The sequence below is a fragment of the Lepisosteus oculatus genome, chromosome 14 (assembly GCF_040954835.1).
Source record: "Lepisosteus oculatus isolate fLepOcu1 chromosome 14, fLepOcu1.hap2, whole genome shotgun sequence".
In the NCBI taxonomy this organism is placed as follows: domain Eukaryota; kingdom Metazoa; phylum Chordata; class Actinopteri; order Semionotiformes; family Lepisosteidae; genus Lepisosteus; species Lepisosteus oculatus.
The window spans coordinates 49,184,383-49,201,682 of NC_090709.1; the positions used below are offsets into that span (position 1 = coordinate 49,184,383).

At 51.1% G+C, this 17,300-nt stretch overlaps 6 non-coding genes across 6 annotated transcripts; 5 read left to right on the top strand and 1 right to left on the bottom strand.

Moving 5' to 3' along the window:
- Positions 1 to 11,815: 11,815 nt before the first annotated feature.
- Positions 11,816 to 11,887, top strand: trnad-guc (transfer RNA aspartic acid (anticodon GUC)). Its single transcript has one exon. It is a non-coding gene; the product is annotated as a tRNA-Asp (tRNA).
- A 1,827-nt stretch (positions 11,888 to 13,714) lies between these two features.
- On the top strand, positions 13,715 to 13,787 carry trnaf-gaa (transfer RNA phenylalanine (anticodon GAA)). Its single transcript has one exon. It is a non-coding gene; the product is annotated as a tRNA-Phe (tRNA).
- Positions 13,788 to 13,896: 109 nt separating this feature from the next.
- trnaa-agc (transfer RNA alanine (anticodon AGC)) lies at positions 13,897 to 13,969 on the top strand. The gene has a single exon. It is a non-coding gene; the product is annotated as a tRNA-Ala (tRNA).
- A 1,009-nt stretch (positions 13,970 to 14,978) lies between these two features.
- Positions 14,979 to 15,051, top strand: trnav-cac (transfer RNA valine (anticodon CAC)). The gene has a single exon. It is a non-coding gene; the product is annotated as a tRNA-Val (tRNA).
- A 621-nt stretch (positions 15,052 to 15,672) lies between these two features.
- Positions 15,673 to 15,744, bottom strand: trnad-guc (transfer RNA aspartic acid (anticodon GUC)). Its single transcript has one exon. It is a non-coding gene; the product is annotated as a tRNA-Asp (tRNA).
- Positions 15,745 to 16,768: 1,024 nt separating this feature from the next.
- On the top strand, positions 16,769 to 16,841 carry trnaf-gaa (transfer RNA phenylalanine (anticodon GAA)). Its single transcript has one exon. It is a non-coding gene; the product is annotated as a tRNA-Phe (tRNA).
- Positions 16,842 to 17,300: the final 459 nt, after the last annotated feature.

The following is a 17,300-nucleotide window of genomic DNA, read 5'->3' on the forward strand; positions in this document are numbered from 1 at the left end:
CTTTTCCGAATTATGTCACACGAAGAGAGCACAGCCCTTTCCGCCCTGTCACGTGTGTCTCGGTAACTTGCTGTGATCGTATAGTGGTCAGTACTTTGCGTTGTGGCCGCAACAACCCCAGTTCGAATCCGGGTCACGGCAGAATAGGGGCGTCTGCTTTTACTACTTGCACGAATGAAGGCAAAAAAAAGCCAATCGATGTGAACGAACGGCGCTTTACAGAGGAGTACTGCCTGACTGGATCGTTGATGAACGACAGAGGCCACTCCGACCTCTTCTAGGTTTTCTTCAATGACTTACTAAGGATCTTCTTCACATTCGCCCATGCAGGGAAAGCCAGTTACACCAAAGCAAACGCAGGAAAGTGCATTTCAAGCAGAGACCAGGAGGGACTTGTTTACACCGAGAGTGGGCGGAGAATGGAACAATGCGCCCAACCCCGTTTGCTGGAGCCGATTCTTGATGAGATCTTGGGCTCACTAAGAGGCCCCCGCTGGATGCTAATCTATCTGTTACTCTTGCAGGTCCTGCGCTGCTTTTGAGCCGACAGAGCTCGTCCTGGTCTGTCGGCACAGCAAAATTGCAAATGATCGGCTCCGTGTACAGAAGGAACGTGCGTTTGGTACAAGAGTGCATGAAGGCATTACTGCTCCCAACCAGTTGATATCAATTTAATTCCTAAGGGTTATGTACTTGTTTTGAGTATCTAATGTAGAAGTTGTAAACAAGTTCAATTACGAAACGGTCTAAATGAATGATATACCGAACTTATGTCCTCTTGATATGTGTAACTCTTTGTAACTGAATGAATTTATATCTTTTGTATTCTGATAACCCTTATGATAAGATCTGTTAGGTTTGCATGCATATTTTATATCTTAATAAATGTATCCTCGTGTATTAGTACCTGTGTGTGCTTTGTTTGAGTTATATCGCATGGTTGAATTCTAATACCATTAAAAGAATCAATTTTGTGATTTATTGCTACAATTAATAATTGTCCCAGTAAATGCCCAAACCCCTACAGAACTGGTGCCTCGTGAGAGCACACTACAACAGTGTGTGATCTCCTCTCCCAGCCTGAGGAGCAGACAGCGAGCCTGTCTCTCAATAATACTAATAATACAGTGTGTGATTCCCTGCCCCAGCCAGAGGAACAGACAGTGAGCCTGTCTCTCAATAATAATAATACAGTGTGTGATCACCTTTCCCAGCCTGGGAAACAGTGAGTCAGCCTCTCAATAATTATAATACAGTGTGATCTACTGTCCCAGTCTGAGGAACACACAGTGAGCCTGTCTCTCAATAATAATAATACAGTGTGTGACCTCCTGTCCCAGCTTGGGGGACAGTGAACCAGACTCTCAATAATAATAATACAGTGTGATCTACTGTCTCAGCCTGAGGAACAGTGAGTTTATTTGTCAATAATAATAATACAGTGATCTCCTGTCCCAGCATGAGGAACAGTGAGCTTGTTTCTCAATAATAATAATACAGTATGATCTCCTGTCCCAGCCTGAGGAACAGACAGTGAACCTGTCTCTCAATAATAATACAGTGTGTCATCTCCTGTCCCGTGCCTGAGGAACAGTGAGCTTGTCTCTCAATATTAATAATACAGTCTGATCTCCTGTCCCAGCCTGAGGAACAGTGAGCCTGTCTCTAAATAATAATAATACAGTGTATGATCACCTGTTCCAGCCTGGGGAACAGACAGTAAGCCTCTCTCAATAATAATAATACAGTGTGTGATCTCCTTTCCCAACTTGAGGAACAGACAGGAGTGAGCCAGTTTCTCAATAATAATAAAGCAGATTATGATCTGCTGTCCCAGCCTAAGGAACAGTCAGGAAAGAGAAGGTCTTTCTATAATAATAATACAGTGTGTGATCACCTGTTCCAGCCTGGGGAACAGACAGTAAGCCTTTCTCAATAATAATAATACAGTATGTGATCTCCTGTCTTACCCTGAGGAACAGACAGTGATCCTGTCTCTCAATAATAATAATCCAGTGTGGGATGTCCTGTCCCAGCCTGAGGAACAAACAGTGAGCATGTCTCTCAATAATAATACTACAGTGTTGGATCTCCTGTCCCAGCCTGGGGAACAGTGAGCCAGACTCTCAATAATAATAATAATACAGTGTGATCTTCTCTCCCAGCCTGGGGAAAAGACCGTGAGCCTATCTCACAATAATAATAATAATACAGTGTGTGATCTCTTGTCCCAGCCTGAGGAACAGACAGAGAGCCTGTCTCTCAATAATAATAATACAGAGTGTGATCTCCTATCCCAGCCTGGGGAACACTGAGGCTGTCTCTCAATACTAATAATACAGTGTGTGATATCCTACCCTAACCTGAGGAACAGACAGTGAGCCTGTCTCTCAATAATAATAATACAGTGTGTCATCTCCTGTCCCAGCCTGAGGAACAGTGAGCTTGTCTCTCAATATTAATAATACAGTCTGATCTCCTGTCCCAGCCTGAGGAACAGTGAGCCTGTCTCTAAATAATAATAATACAGTGTGTGATCACCTGTTCCAGCCTGGGGAACAGACAGTAAGCCTTTCTCAATAATAATAATACAGTATGTGATCTCCTGTCTTACCCTGAGGAACAGACAGTGATCCTGTCTCTCAATAATAATAATCCAGTGTGGGATGTCCTGTCCCAGCCTGAGGAACAAACAGTGAGCATGTCTCTCAATAATAATACTACAGTGTTGGATCTCCTGTCCCAGCCTGGGGAACAGTGAGCCAGACTCTCAATAATAATAATAATACAGTGTGATCTTCTCTCCCAGCCTGGGGAAAAGACCGTGAGCCTATCTCACAATAATAATAATACAGTGTGTGATCTCTTGTCCCAGCCTGAGGAACAGACAGAGAGCCTGTCTCTCAATACTAATAATACAGTGTGTGATCTCCTGTCCCAGCCTGAGGAACAGACATTGAGCCTGTCTCAATAATAATACAGTGTGTGACCACCTGTCCCAGACTGAGGAAAAGACAGTGAGTTTGTCTCTAAATAATAATAATACAGTGTGGGATCTCCTTTCCCAGCCTGGGGAACAGTGAGCCAGACTCTCAATAATAATAATAATAATACAGTGTGATCTACTGTCCCAGCCTGAGGAACAAACAGTGAGCATGTCTCTCAATAATAATAATATAGTGTGGGATCTCTTGTCCCAGCCTGGGGAACAGTGAGCCAGACTCTCAATAATAATACTAATATACTGTGATCTACTCTTCCAGCCTGAGGAACAGACAGTGAGCCTGTCTCAATAATAATACAGTGTGTGACCACCTGTCCCAGACTGAGGAAAAGACAGTGAGTTTGTCTCTAAATAATAATAATACAGTGTGGGATCTCCTGTCCCAGCCTGGGGAACAGTGAACCAGACTCTCAATAATAATAATAATAATACAGTGTGATCTACTGTCCCAGCCTGAGGAACAGACAGTGAGTTTGTCTCTCAATAATAATACAGTGTTATCTCCTGTCCCAGGCTGGGGAACAGACAGTGAGCCTGTCTCTCAATAATAATAATACAGTGTGTGAGCTCCTGACCCAGCCTGGGGAACATACAGTGAGCCTGTCTCTCTATAATAATAATTCAGTGTGGGATCTCCTGTCCAACTCTGAGGAACAGACAGTGAGCCTGTCTCTCAATAATAATAATACAGTTTGTGATCTCCTTGCCCAGCCTGAGGAACAGTGAGCCTGTCAATCAATAATAATACAGTATGTGATGTCCTGTCTCAGCTTGAGGAACAGAGAGTAAGCCTGTCTCTCAATAATAATAATTCAGTGTGGGATCTCCTGTCCCAGCCTGAGGAACAAACAGTGAGCCTGTCTTGAAATAATAATAATACAGTTTGGGATCTCCTGTCACAGCCTGGGGAACAGTGAGCCAGACTCTCAATAATATTAATAATAATAATAATAATACAGTGTGATCTACTGTCCCAGCCTGAGGTACAGACAGTGAGCCTGTCTCTCAATAATAATATAGTGTGTGACCACCTGTCCCAGACTGAGGAAAAGACAGTGAGTCTGTCTCTCAATAATTATAATACAGTGTGTGACCTCCTGTCCCAGACTGAGGAAAAGACAGTGAGTCTGTCTCTCAATAATAATACAGTGTGGGATCTCCTGTCCCAGCCTCGGGAACAGTGAGCCAGACTCTCAATAATAATAATACAGTGTGATCTACTGTCCCAGCCTGAGGAACAGACAGTGAGTTTGTCTCTCATTAATAATAATACAGTGCGTGATCTCTTGTCCCAGCCTGGGGAACAGACAGTGAGCCTGTCTCTCAATAATAATAATAATACAGTGTGTGATCTCCTGTCCCAGCCTGAGGAACAGTGAGCAGTCCTAATAGTTACCGCTTTCCTCATTTAGCTCAGCAGCTTTTATTTCGCCTGAAGCGCAAGCAACTTGTGAGAACAGGTTGGGTTTGCTGTGCTCAACCGGCTCGGCATCTTTGTGGCATAGCGCCGCAACGGTGTGTTTTTCTTCCTTCTCTTTTCAGCCCGGAAGAAACATTTTACTTGTTCCTTTTGTAGCCTATGCATGCCGACGCCTGTGTTGTGTTGTGGATTTTCTCCTTCTTGAATTAGTACTCCTCCTCCCTCTCTCTACCTACCTCTACCTCTCCCGCTCTCTACCTCTCCCTTTTCCCCTCCCTACCTCTCTCCCTACCTCTATCTCTCCCTCTCTCTACCTCTCCCTCTCTCCCTAACCCTCTCTCTCTCCACCTCTCTCCCTCTCCCTCGCCCTCCACCTCTCTCCCTCTCTCTACCTCTCTACCGCTCTACCTCTCTCTACCTCTCCCTACCCCTCTCTGCTCTCTCTCTCTCACTCTGGAGTTTATTTTCCAGACAGAAATCCAGCTCCGTCCCTCCTGTGGAAGATAGGTGATGCAGGATGAGAGCCCCTAAGCGAGAGCACTGCAGCGGCAGGTTCTGTGGTCTGTTTCAAATCCGCCCGTGATGAGACACTGAGGAGAAATGAAGAGCCCTAGAAAATCACCCGGGAAAGAGACTTTCAATGTAGGAAAAAAAAGTCGTTAGTAACAGACATAATATGTTTGTTTTGTTTTTTTAATCGCTGCGATGTGTGACTAAGCTCATACGACTAAGAGTTGCCCCCGTTGTCTAGATCTGGTAACCTGCTCGTCGCTGGTGGGCCAGATCGTGTCCCCCATCACTATACTGGTGCATAAGGACCCACACAGACCACAGGGTGAGCACCCCCTGCTGGCCCCACAGAGAGGGAGAGGTAGAGCACCACAACCCAGACTCAACCACATCACAGCACAGATCAAACAGCAATATCTCACACACTGGGACACACACAAACACAACATAAACTGGAATGCTACAGAACCTTAAACAGACAATACACACTAGCTGAATATTTGACCAAAATAAAAAATAACAAACAGAAACAGACCCTGACGAAGTACAGGCTCATTGACCACAACCTGGCCATAGAAACTGGGCGACACAGGCAGACCTGGCTGCCCAGAGAGGACAAGCTGTGCTCCCACTGCCAGCGGGGAGAAATAGAGACAGAGGTGCACTTCCTACTGCACTGTGACAGATACTCTGGGATTAGAGAAACATTCTTCCCGAAATTCAGAAATCTAATCCCAGAGTTCCCACACCTGCCAAAACCACAACAGGTCCCAATCCTACTGGGAGAGGGAGGAGGGAACTCAGTTGATCTGTCTCCCAATAATGCTCCAGCCGCCTACAGTATATGTCAATATTTTATAATATGTCTTTGTTGTAAATGTCTGTAACATGTCTGTAGATTTTATTTTACTTCTATTTCTTGTTTTGTTCCATGTTAATTTTATTATTTTTATTTGCTTTGGCAACACTGATTGTACCCATCGGTCATGCTAATAAAGCACCTTGAATTGAAATAGAGGTAGGGAGAGAGGTAGGGAGGGGAAAAGGGAGAGGTAGGGAGAGAGGTAGAGAGAGGGAGAGGTAGAGGTAGGGAGAGAGAGGAGGAGTACAAATTCAAGCACAAGCCTGTCGTATGGCCCTGACATCAATCCCTCAACTCTCTGCATAAAGCAGTGTCTTATGGCCATGACATCCCACCCCCACCACTCTCAGTGGAAAGCACTGTCGTAACCCACCTCCTCCGCTCTCTGCGAAAAGCAGTATCTTCAGGCCCTGACATCCCACCCCCGCCACTCTCTGCGTAAAGAAGAATCGTCAGGCCCTGACATCCCACCCCTGCCACTCTCTACGTAAAGAAGTGTCGTATGGCACTGACACCCACCCTTTCACTCTCTGCGTTAAGCTGTGTTGTCAGGCGCTGACATCCCACCCCCGCCACTCTCTGTGTAAAGCACTGTTGTATGGCCCTGACATCCCACCCCCACCACTCTCTGTGTAAAGAAATGTCGTATGGCCCTGACATCACACCCCCACCACTCTCTGCGGAAAGCACAGTCATATAGCCCTGACACCCACCCCTCCACTCTTTGAATAAAGCAGTGTCGTCTAGCCCTGACATCCCACCCCCGCCACTCTCTACGTAAAGAAGTGTCGTATGGCCCTGACATCCCACCCCCACCACTAACTGCGTAAAGTAGTATCGTCAGGCCCTGACATCACACTCCCGCCACTGTCTCCGTAAAGAAGTGTCGTATGGCCCTAACACCCACCCCTCCACTCTCTGCGTTAAGCTGTGCTGTCAGGCCCTGACATCCCACACCCGCAACTCTCTGTGTAAAGCAGTGTCATATGGCCCTGACACCAATCCCTCCACTCTCTGTAAAAACCAGTGTCTTATGGCCCTGAAACCCTCCCCTCCACTCTCTACATAAAGCAGTGTCTTCAAGCCCTAACATCCCTTCCCCGCCACTCTCTGTGTAAAGCACTGTCGTATGGCCCTGACATCACACCCCCACCACTCTCTGCGTAAAGCACTGTCATATACCCCTGACACCCACCCCTCCACTCTCTGCTTAATGCAGTGTCGTTAAGCCCTGACATCCCACCCCCGCCACTCTCTACGTAAAGAAGTGTCGTATGGCCCTGACACCCACCCCTCCACACTCTGCGTTAAGCTGTGTTGTCAGGCCCTGACATCCCACCCCCGCCACTCTCTGTGTAAAGCACTGTTGTATGGCCCTGACATCACACCCCCACCACTCTCTGTGTAAAGAAATGTCGTATGGCCCTGACATCACACCCCCACCACTCTCTGCGGAAAGCAGTGTCGTCTAGCCCTGACATCCCACCCCCGCCACTCTCTACGTAAAGAAGTGTCGTATGGCCCTGACATCACACCCCCACCACTCTCTGTGTAAAGCACTCTCGTATGGCCTTGACATCACACCCCCACCACTCTCTGCGGAAAGCAGTGTCGTCTAGCCCTGACATCCCACCCCCACCACTAACTGCATAAAGTAGTATCGTCAGGCCCTGACATCCCACCCCTGCCACTCCCTGCGTAAAGAAGTGTCGTCAGGCTCTGACATCCCACCTCATCCGCTCTATGCATAAAGCAGTGTCGTACAACCCTGACATCCCTCCCCCGCCACTCTCTGTGTAAAGCACTGTCATATGGCCCTGACATCACACCCCCACCACTCTCTGCTTAAAGCACTGTCGTATAACCCTGAGACCCACCCCTCCACACTCTGCATAAAGCAGTGTCGTCAAGCCCTGACATCCCATCCCCGCCACTCTCTGCGTTAAGCTGTGTTGTCAGGCCCTGACATCCCACCCTCGCCACTCACTGTGTAAAGTAGTGTCGTATAGCCCTGAGACCCACCCCTCCACTCTCAGCATAATGCAGTCTCGTCAGCCCCTGACATCCCACCCTTATCACTCTCTGCGTAAAGCAGTATCGTCAGGCTGACATCCCACCCCTGCCACTCTCTGCGTAAAGAAGTTCCGTATGGCCCTGAAACCCACCCCTCCACTCTCAGCGTTAAGCAGTGTTGTCAGGCCCTGACATCCCTTCCCCTCCACTCTCTGCGTAAAGCACTGTCGTATGGCCCTGAAATCCTGCCTCCTCTCCTCTCTCCGTAAACCACTGTCGTCAGCCTCTGACATCCCACCCCCACCACTCTCTGCATAAAGTGGTGTCTTACTGCCCTGACATCCCACCCCCTCCACTCTCTGCATAAAGCGGTGTCTTACTGCCCTGACATCCAACCCCTGCCACTCTCAGCGTAAAGCAGTATCGTCAGGCCCTTACATCCCACCCCTGCCACTCTCTGCGTAAAGAAGTGTCGTATGGCCCTGACACCCACCCTCCACTCTCTGCATAAAGCAGTGTCGTCAAGCCCTGACATCCCACCCCCGCCACTCTCTACGTAAAGAAGTGTCGTATGGCCCTGACACCCACCCTCCACTCTCTGCGTTAAGCTGTGTTGTCAGGCCCTGACATCCCACCCTCGCCACTCACTGTGTAAAGCAGTGTCGTATAGCCCTGAGACCCACCCCTCCACTCTCTGCGTAAGGCAGTATCGTCAGGCCCTGACATCCCACCCCTGCCACTCTCTGCGTAAAGAAGTGTCGTATGGCCCTGACACCCACCCCTCCACTCTCAGCGTTAAGCAGTGTTGTCAGGCCCTGACATCCCTCCCCCTCCACTCTCTGCGTAAAGCACTGTCATATGGCCCTGAAATCCTGCCTCCTCTCCTCTCTGCGTAAACCACTGTCATCAGCCTCTGACATCCCACCCCCACCACTCTCTGCATAAAGTGGTGTCTTACTGACCTGACATCCCACCCTCTCCACTCTCTGCATAAAGCGGTGTCTTACTGGCCTGACATCCACACCCCTCCATTCTCTGCATAATGCAGTGTCGTCAGACCCTGACATCCTACCCCCTGTACTCTCTGCGTAACGCGGTATCGTCAGGCCTTGACATCCCACCCCCGCCACTCTCTGCATAAAGCAATGTCTTATGGCCCTGACATCCCACCCCCTCCACTCTCTGCATAAAGTGGTGTCTTACTGCCCTGACATCCAACCCCTGCCACTCTCAGCGTAAAGCAGTATCGTCAGGCCCTAACATCCCACCCCTGCTAATTTCTGCGTAAAGCAGTATCGTCAGGCCCTGACATCCTACCCCCACCACTCTCTGCGTAAAGAAGTGTTGTATGGCACCGACATCCCACCTCCTCTGCTCTCTGCGTAAACAGTGTCGTATGGCCCTGACATCCAACCCCGCCACTCTCTACGTAATGCAGTACAGTCAGGCCATGACATCCCACCCCCGCCACTCTATGTGTAAAGCAGTCGTATGGCCCTGACATCCCGCCTCCTACGCTCTCTGCGTAAAGCACTGTCAACAGCCTCTGACATCCCACCCTCACCACTCTCTGCGAAAAGCAGTATCTTCTGGCCCTGACATCCCACCCCTGCCACTCTCTGCATAATGCAGTCTCGTCAGGCCCTGACATCCCACCCCCCGCCACTCTTTGCGTAAAGCAGTATCATCAGGCCCTGACATCCTACCCCCACCACTCTCTGCGTAAAAAAGTATCGTATGGCGCCGACATCCCACCTCCTCTGCTCTCTGCGTAAACAGTATCTTCTGGCCCTGACATCCCACCCCTGCCACTCTCTGCATAATGCAGTCTCGTCAGGCCCTGACATCCCACCCCCCGCCACTCTTTGCGTAAAGCAGTATCATCAGGCCCTGACATCCTACCCCCACCACTCTCTGCGTAAAAAAGTATCGTATGGCGCCGACATCCCACCTCCTCTGCTCTCTGCGTAAACAGTGTCGTATGGCCCTGACATCCAACCCCGCCACTCTCTGCATAAAGCAGTATCATCAGGCCCTGACATCCCACCCCTGCCACTCTCTGCGTAAAGAAGTGTCGTATGGCCCTGACATCCAACCCCGCCACTCTCTGCATAAAGCAGTATCGTCAGGCCCTGACATCCAATCCCCGCCACTCTCTACGTAAAGAAGTGTCGTACGACCCTGGCATCCCACCTTCGCCACTCACTGTGTAAAGCAGTGTCGTATGGCCATGACACCCACCCTGCTACTCTCTACGTTAAGAAGTGTCGTATGGCGTTGACACCCACCCTCCACTCTCTGCGTTAAGCAGTGTTGTCAGGCCCTGACATACCTTCCCCTCCACTCTCTGCGTAAAGCACTGTTGTCAGGCTCTGACATCCCACCCCCACCACTCTCTGCATAAAGAAATGTCCTATGGACCTAACACCCACCCCTTCATTCTCTGCATAATGGAGTGTTGTCAGGCCCTGACATCCCACCCTTGCCACTCTCTGGGTAAAGAATTGTCGTACGACCCTGACATCCGTCCCCCACCACTCTCTGCGTAAAGCAATGTCGTATGGCCCTGACATCCCACCCCCTCCACTTTCTGCATAAAGCACTGTCGTATGGCCCTGACATCCCACTCGTGCCACTCTCTGCATAAAGCAGTGACGTCAAGCTCTGACATTCCACCCCCTCCACTCCCTGCGTTAAGCACTGTCGTATGGCCCTGACATCCCACTCGTGCCACTATCTGCGTTAAGCAGTATCGTCAGGCCCTGACATCCCACCCCTGCCACTCCTTGCGTAAAGAAGTGTCCACCCTGTCGTACGACCCTGACATCCCACCCTCGCCACTCACTGTGTAAAGCAGTGTCGTATGGCCATGACACCCACCCTCCACTCTCTGCGTTAAGCAGTGTTGTCAGGCCCTGACATCCCACCCTCGCCACTCACTGTGTAAAGCAGTGTCGTATGGCCATGACACCCACCCTGCTACTCTCTACGTTAAGAAGTGTCGTATGGCGCTGACACCCACCCTCCACTCTCTGCGTTAAGCAGTGTTGTCAGGCTCTGACATCCCACCCCCACCACTCTCTGCATAAAGAAATGTCCTATGGACCTAACACCCACCCCTTCATTCTCTGCATAATGGAGTGTCGTCAGGCCCTGACATCCCACTCGTGCCACTCTCTGCATAAAGCAGTGACGTCAAGCTCTGACATTCCACCTCCTCCACTCCCTGCGTTAAGCACTGTCGTATGGCCCTGACATCCCACTCGTGCCACTATCTGCGTTTAGCAGTATCGTCAGGCCCTGACATCCCACCCCTGCCACTCCCTGCGTAAAGAAGTGTCGTATGGCCCTGACACCCACCCTCCAGCTCTCCGCCGCCCCAGGCTTCCACTCGATAAGCTACTGGACACACCTGCCCCTTCTCACACAGACCGTGGAAAAGCCCCCGAGTGGGAGGGCTCTCTCTTCCTCCCAGGAGCTCTTGGACACGATGCACAGACAGAGCACGGGGAGCAAACACAGCTCCAGGCAGGACTCCGCTCCGCAGGAGCCACAGAGCGGAGGAGATGGGGGCTGCTTAGCCCCTGTGCAGAGACTTGAGCTGTTGTTGCTGCGGACGCTGTCTTTTCTTTTCACGGGGTAGGAGTGAATGTTAAGTTGCCCTTAGAAATGAAGCAGAGCACTTCAACGGCACGGGTGTGTGTGTGTGCGCCCTGGTGATTCTGGGAGACAGATCGAACCTGGGCTAAAAGGCTAGTTCAAAGTTGTACAACCCATTTGTATCTGCTAAGCGGCGCAGTCGTCGTGCACAAAGAACACTTTGAAAAGCGTCAAAGGCAAGTCATTCCGAGTTGGTCGTTTGTGTTTTCCGTTCAGACGCGAAATGCTGAAATGATCTCTCGGCTCCTCGGTTGTCATTTCTGCTCCGTAAAAGGATCACAGCACGCGTCGGCTTCCAGCATGCTGGGTCGGGACACGATGCCGGGGGTTGGAGAGAGCGATGTCTTCCTCGTTAGTATAGTGGCAAGTATCCCCGCCTGTCACGCGGGAGACCGGGGTTCGATTCCCCGACGGGGCGTAGCTTTTCTTTCACCTCCTTAGAGAAAGGACTGCCTTTCACTTCTCTGTTTTCTTTCACAGCGTCGTGCACCTTTTCATTGCTCTCGGTGTCTGACCGGGGTAAAGTTAGCTTGAAGTTCGAAAACGATTTTGCCACGCCTGTAGCGTTTACACGAAACCTCTTAGAATCGCGAGAATACTTGCTTTGTGCATAAAATACATTGTGAATGCTTTCTCAGCCTTTACTTTTTCGTTTATATTACATTTTTTGGACCAAGCACGAATATTCTTTTGTCCATATCTTCGCAACGGAAGCACAGAACGCCTTCAAACCAAATGCATTTTAACACAGCATTTGGTCCACAGCCTCTACATCAAAGTATCAGTGAGCTAATTATCTTTTTTTAAACCTCCGGTTTTTCATCGATGCGTAATTACGCACTAACTGGAACCCGGGGGACCGCTGTATACACAAGTTCACAACGCGAGAAATACTGTTCAATACGGCTTCATGCGAATAACCCATATATGACCATAGGAAGCATAACAGCGCAGTCTCCAATTACTCAGACTATAAGCACGGGAATAAAGCTTTGTCTGAATTCTGAAACCCTTCCTTTACGTCCTGTTTTCATTCAGGTAAGAGTCAACTATATGCACAATACTACTGACAGCAGGAAGATTAAAATATATTCTTTACTCAGCAGCTTATTAAAAACAGCTCCCATGATGTTCAAACCGATTTTTTACACAGAACACTGACACAGCTTTGCGATCTGAATCTCTTTTTCTTGTGCTTTTATTTAATGTGGCACAATGCACTGGGATAGGGGTATTCTGTTCACAAACCAATAGCATTTAAACCACAGCACCCACAATGCTGCAAGTAAGTGTTTTACACACTAAGCAGAGAGCGATGTCTTCCTCGTTAGTATAGTGGCAAGTATCCCCACCTGTCACGCGGGAGACCAGGGTACATCAGGACATGCATTGAAGTGAAAGCAGGATGCGCTGCGACATCCACTGTGCAGATCCCGCCACACTCAGAGGTGAGTGGGTCTGTTCGATCACAGCGCTAGGCGAATCCCCAAACAGTGTGGGTGGCAACAAACGAAACGGGCCTGTTTCCGCCCGGTTTCGATCCGGGGAAATCGGGCCAGGTAGTGGCGGGATCTGTACAGTGCATGTCGCAAAGCTTCAATGTGCTTCCTGATGTCCTACCTCGAGTGCAGAAAAGACAGCATCCACAGCAACAACAGCTCAGGTCTCTGCACAGGAGCTAAGCTGCCCTCATCTCCTCTGCTCTGCGGCTCCTGCGGAGTGGAGTCCCGCCTGGAGCCGTGTTTGCAGGCGGCGGCTCCCCGCGCCCTGTCTGGGCGTCGTGTCCAAGAGCTCCTGGGAGGAAGAGAGAGCCCTCCCACTCGGGGGCTTTTCCACGGTCTGTGTGAGGAGGGGCGGGTGTGTCCAGTAGCTTATCGAGCGGAAGCCTGGGGCGGCGGAGAGCTGTGATCATGCAGACCTTGAGGTGTCACCTCTTTGTCTGCTTTCCCGCCCCCCCTCCGCCCAAGCTCTGCTCCAAAGTAGCCCGCCAACCCCTCACACCTGCACGTGTCACAACCTAAGGTGCGGTCATGAGACACCCATGGGGTGTCGTTCTGTTCTTGCTAATTGTTTCCTGCCCGTCGCAGGCAGGAGTCCATGCGAGGAAGATGCGCTGGACAGAGCTCAGAGGGCGCAGCTGGGTGGCTTTCCTTCTGAGTGACGTTCCTGCAACACTCTCCCGCTACTCTTGGTGCGCTCATGCCACAACACAGGAAGGCTGGAGCAGGTGGCTGTGGGCTTTACTGCTGAAATAGCTCAGTTGGGAGAGCGTTAGACTGAAGATCTAAAGGTCCCTGGTTCGATCCCGGGTTTCGGCATTTTGTTTCATCGCGCCCTTTGTTCCTCTCTCCAGCGCCCCCTTCCTAAAGTGACGCGTCCCTTTCTCAGCCCGAAACGCAAGCGAGACACCAGCAGCAGTCCCTACAGGTTTCCGTAGTGTAGCGGCTATCACGTTCGCCTAGCACGCGTAAGGTCCCCGGTTCGAGACCGGGCGGAAACAGCCTCGTTTTGCACGCTCCTGTACTTCACAGAGGTCTTGAGCGACCGGTCATTTGTTCCCAATGTATTTCCGGTGCCTTCGTGCACTCTTGTACCAAACGCACGTTCCTTCTGTACGCGGAGCCGATCATTTGCAATTGGGCTGTGCCGACAGACCAGGTAGAGCTCTGTCGGCTCAAAAGCAGCGCAGGACCTGCTAGAACAACAGAAAGATTAGCATCCAGCGGGGGCCTCTTAGTGAGCCCAAGAGCTCATCAAGAATCGGCTCCAGCAACAGGGCTGGGCGCATTGTTCCATTCTCCGCCCACTCTCGGTGTAAACAAGACCCTCCTGGTCTCTGCTTGAAATGCACTTTCCTGCGTTTGCTTTGGTGTAACTGGCTTGACGTTGACGTTGCATTTCAACTGAGCCCCAGTATACATCGACCCTTCGACACTCTGAGTGACAACTCTCTTGCGTGTTTTCTCATATTTATGTAGTTTGCTTGCATGATGCCGGGAACAGCATGGTTGTTCGCTGCCATATAGTCTAGCGGTTAGGGTTCCTGGTTTTCACCCAGGCGGTTCGACTCGGTTTTGCCTCCTGCTTTCCAAAAGATCAGCACCGTGTACGAAAGAGCCGCATTAAAACTACTCGAACGTGCAAAACGTGCGAGAAGAGGGGGCGCTTGTTTCCAACCGAAACTTCTCGCGTGTGAGACGAGCTGATCATCGCTGTGGGAGGGTTACTCTGGTAGACAGGGCTGACCTTCGGCAATAGGATTTATAGTCTCCAAGATGATATTTGCACTTTCTGGAGAGGCGATTTTCTCCACTTCAGTAGCCCGATTTCGTCGATTGCGTGGAGAGGGCTGTAGAATGTGGCGCCGCCTTTCCTGCTCCGTCCATGACAGGCGTGCTGGTCTCTGGAGAGAGAGCACGGTCCATCAGCGCACTCCAATAAAGGCACTGGAAGCAGCTAAATCGCATTGGCGAAGCTCAGCGCTGGGCCGCTGGGCACGTCTTACTACCGTTTCCGTAGTGTAGTGGTTATCACGTTCGCCTCACACGCGAAAGGTCCCCGGTTCGAAACCGGGCGGAAACAGACATCTTTTGTCGCCAGGCACAAAAGGGGATTGGGGATTCGACTAGCGCTGTGATCGAACAGACCCACTGGACCCACCTCTTAGTGTGGCGGGATCTGCACAGTGCATGTCGCAGCGCATCCTGCTTTCACTGCAATGCGCGTCCTGATGTACCCCGGTCTCCCGCGTGACAGGTGGGGACAGGTGACAGGTCCTATACTAACGAGGAAGACATCGCTCTCTCCGACCCCCGGCATCGTGTCCCGACCCACCGTGCTGGAAGCCGACGCGTGCTGTGATTCCTTTACGGAGCAGAAATGACAACCGAGGAGCCGAGAGATCATTTCAGCATTTCGCGTCTGAACGGAAAACACAAACGACCAACTCGGAATGACTTGCCTTTGACGCTTCTCAAAGCGTTCTTTGTGCATCGAACAGACCCACTCACCTCTTAGTGTGGCGGGATCTGCACAGTGCATGTCGCAGCGCTTCCTGCTTTCACTTCAATGTGCTTCCTGATGTCGAGTCGACTGCCGTGCGGAGGCTCTGAAAGCGAGAGCAATGAAAAGGTGCACGACGCTGTGAAAGAAAACAGAGAAGTGAAAGGCAGTCATTTCTCTAAGGAGGTGAAAGAAAAGCTACTCCCCGTCGGGGAATCGAACCCCGGTCTCCCGCGTGACAGGCGGGGATACTTGCCACTATACTAACGAGGAAGACATCGCTCTCTCCAACCCCCGGCATCGTGTCCCGACCCAGCATGCTGGAAGCCGACGCGTGCTGTGATCCCTTTACGGAGCAGAAATGACAACCGAGGAGCCGAGAGATCATGTCAGCATTTCGCGGCTGAACGGAAAACACAAACGACCAACTCGGAATGACTTGCCTTTGACGCTTTTCAACGTGTTCTTTGTGCACGACGACTGCGCCGCCTAGCAGATACAAAAGGGTTGTACAACTTTGAACTAGCAAATGGAAGAGGGCTAAGCCCCCTCTCTTTTAGCCCAGGTTCGATCTGTCTCCCAGAATCACCAGGGCGCACACACACACACACCCGTGCCGTTGAAGTGCTCTGCTTCATTTCTAAGTGCAACTCAACATTCACTCCTACCCCGAGTGCCGAAAAGACAGCATCCACAGCAACAACAGCTCAGGTCTCTGCACAGGAGCTAAGCTGCCCTCATCTCCTCTGCTCTGCGGCTCCTGCGGAGTGGAGTCCTGCCTGGAGCCGTGTTTGCAGGCGGCGGCTCCCCGCGCCCTGTCTGGGCGTCGTGTCCAAGAGCTCCTGGGAGGAAGAGCGAGCCCTCCCACTCGGGGGCTTTTCCACGGTCTGTGTGAGGAGGGGCGGGTGTGTCCAGTAGCTTATCGAGCGGAAGCCTGGGGCGGCGGAGAGCTGTGATCGTGCAGACCTTGAGGTGTCACCTCTTTGTCTGCTTTCCCGCCCCCCCTCCGCCCAAGCTCTGCTCCAAAGTAGCCCGCCATCCCCTCACACCTGCACGTGTCACAACCTAAGGTGCGGTCATGAGACACCCATGGGGTGTCGTTTTGTTCTTGCTAATTGTTTCCTGCCCGTCGCAAGCAGGAGTCCATGCGAGGAAGATGCGCTGGACAGAGCTCAGAGGGCGCAGCTGGGTGGCTTTCCTTCTGAGTGACGTTCCTGCAACACTCTCCCGCTACTCTTGGTGCGCTCATGCCACAACACAGGAAGGCTGGAGCAGTTGGCTGTGGGCTTTGCGCACTGCCGAAATAGCTCAGTTGGGAGAGCGTTAGACTGAAGATCTAAAGGTCCCTGGTTCAATCCCGGGTTTCGGCATTTTGTTTCATCGCGCCCTTTGTTCCTCTCTCCAGCGCCACCTGCCTAAAGTGACGCGTCCCTTTCTCAGCCCGAAACGCAAGCGAGACACCAGCAGCAGTCCCTACAGGTTTCCGTAGTGTAGCGGCTATTACGTTCACCTAACACGCGAAAGGTCCCCGGTTCGAGACCGGGTGGAAACAGCCTCGTTTTGCACGCTCCTGTACTTCACAGAGGTCTTGAGCGACCGGTCATTTGTTCCCAATGTATTTCTGGTGCCTTCGTGCACTCTTGTACCAAACGCACGTTCCTTCTGTACGCGGAGCCGATCATTTGCAATTGGGCTGTGCCGACAGACCAGGTCGAGCTCTGTCGGCTCAAAAGCAGCGCAGGACCTGCAAGAACAATAGAAAGATAAGCATCCAGCGGGGGCCTCTTAGTGAGCCCAAGAGCTCATCAAGAATCGGCTCCAGCAACAGG